Below are 2,586 nucleotides of genomic sequence, written 5' to 3'. Positions count from 1 at the left end.
GATTTTGGAATCAACCAGTTTATTGATAGCGAACCCCGAAATTTCGACTATGAACTTTGAATTGTAAGCAGAACTTTACCCCCTGGACTTTGCTCTCTAAAAACACACTGTCAAGCATACTTGTTTATCAGTCCATTAACCACAAGTACGCGCTAGATGTTTGATGAGAGATTAACTTTCGCGTTAACACAAAGGTGCCGCAAATACCACAGACAGTTGTTTACTGTGTAGTTAATGGTAATGGCGCGGGCCCAGACGATTTAAACCATAGCGAGGTATGGGCGACCAATCACAAGGCAGATCCATTTAAAGATGCATTACATCATGGCCAATTTTAGTTAGGCCAGAAATTGGCCTAACTCTCCATAGAGTCCCGTGTTAAAAATCTTAACCGCAAGGCAATGTCAGTAGTCCACTTGGGAAGCTAACAAACAGAGGGAGTAGGGTGACTGATCAGATGTGAAAATCTATCAATTGTGCACACATTAATTAAATCAGAGTTTTAAGCTTAAATACAATATCCAGAGTATGTACAATGGGCAAGTGGACTACGGGGTAGTCTAGGTTTAGGCCTATGTGAGTGATATGAAAATAAAGAAAAGATACAAAAATAACGGGCAATAAAATGAAGAATAAATAACAAATTAAATACAAAAAAATATAACTTTTGAGGTTAATTTGGTCAGAAACCCACATACAGGCGCGGCGTCAACATTGGGGGACCATCCCCCTGGTAAAGTATTGGGGTATTTACCCCCACCCCCTCCCCATCTACGGGTGATAAAGTGTCAAAAAGGTTCAAAACATTTGTCAGAAGTGGGATTCGAACCCACGCCTCCAGGGGAGACTACGACCTGAACGTAGCGCCTTAGACCGCTCGGCCATCCTGACTCCTATATAATCACGTCTCACTCAATAGTAATGTACCTATACGTATTTGCTCTCCTGGTGTATGCAGTGATTGCACAAACTCTGACAACATGGACAATCGCCCCATTTGGTGTGCATGAGTAGGCCTAGTCCGTTTTCGTCTGGTGGTGAACAGAAAAGTTAAAAGCACAAACATTTTAAATCTTGAAGCTGTGAGAAAAAATGTCGTATTCACTAGTATTTGTGACTTTTATCGTGTTTATAAAATTGATCAATATCATCATATAATTATGATTATGAACTTTTTATTCTAAGCGGGCACATCCAGCCAGCGATTCAGATTGTTTCTAAAAATTTCTCTTCTATTGCACATGTAGGCCTACTTTATAATTTTAGTTCTCCAGTTTTGCAATAAATTCACCGATTCATCCGTACTAAGTTGTATGATGTACGGAGAAAATGTGAGTCAATCAATTGACGCGATACATGCGCAATATCATAAATAAGCATATACAGCAATATCGTAATAAATAAGAAGCTGCGGTATGCTATCTTCAGTAGATAGCAGTTTTTACTTTTTGGTGTGTTGGGGTACATGTGGTGGGGGTGCATTATTAAGCCTAATGGGTGTGTTGTTGGGGTTTGGGTTGGGTGAGGTGTAGGCCTATTTGAGTGATATGAAAATAAGGAAAAGATACAAAAAATAATGGGCAATAAAATGAAGAATAAATAACAAATTAAATACCAAAAATTAAAAAATTCGAAATCGTCATATTTTTCTGTCTTGTAGGCTATATCATACTTTGACCTGTGAATATTTAGAAGATCTAAAATAAAGTTCACACTCGTGTAGACAGCAAAGCAAGATTAAGAGACAAATACATATGTAGGCCTAAACATGTATGCATAAAACAGTGTGAGCGTGTGTGTCACTTGATCTAGGCATTATTTATTTGTACACTATTTATAAATCTCGATCATTAGACACGACTTTAATATTGACTTACCGGGTTCAGGAATACCTTTTATGAAGTTCAACACGCTTGTGTGTGCCTAAGATGACACTGTAGCCTAAGTATTTGTCTATCATTCAAATTGAGTTCAATAGAACCTAGCCCTGTGCATACCCCATCTCGCATGAAATGTGCATCAGTGTATAAAATCGACAAAAAATATTTGCGTTCCCTCGCGTCCGCTCAAACTTTTTGAATTCCCCCTTATTTTCCAAATGTAATTATTATTGTAAGGGCTTTTGCAGCAAAGCTCTTTATAATATCTACCTCCAGTCACCTGCACTAACTTTCAGCGTGTTCCGTGTTATCTTAGCGTTGGTGTGTGTACATACTTTTACACCCCGAGTGAACACATAATAGTTTTATTCAACGTAATTCCCGCCATTCAACTTTCCTGATTATACACTAGCGCTCCTCCGTTCAACTAGCTCTCAACTAGCGCTTAAATAGCTGTCAACTTGCTCTCAACTAGCGGGCCTCCGTTAGTTGAGAGCGATTACTGAAACGAGAAGAATTGCTGATGTGCTTATCATACTGCAGTTACTGTCCGTTTTCCTATATACACAATACACAGTGCTCTTTCCCATTGACGCGTGACCTTTACAAATAGCCCTACGTTAACAGTAAGGGGATATGACTAGTTAACGTCGCTGTGTGAAAAATAACCGGCCAATATTAAAAGTACTCTTCTAAAGTTCTAGAA

At 38.8% G+C, this 2,586-nt stretch overlaps 1 non-coding gene across 1 annotated transcript; it reads right to left on the bottom strand.

Annotated features, from left to right (window-relative positions):
- Window positions 1-808: 808 nt before the first annotated feature.
- Trnal-cag (transfer RNA leucine (anticodon CAG)) lies at window positions 809-891 on the bottom strand. The gene has a single exon. It is a non-coding gene; the product is annotated as a tRNA-Leu (tRNA).
- Window positions 892-2,586: the final 1,695 nt, after the last annotated feature.

Source organism: Amphiura filiformis, chromosome 20, assembly GCF_039555335.1.
Source record: "Amphiura filiformis chromosome 20, Afil_fr2py, whole genome shotgun sequence".
Taxonomy (NCBI): domain Eukaryota; kingdom Metazoa; phylum Echinodermata; class Ophiuroidea; order Amphilepidida; family Amphiuridae; genus Amphiura; species Amphiura filiformis.
This window is presented reverse-complemented; position numbering and strand designations above follow the sequence as displayed.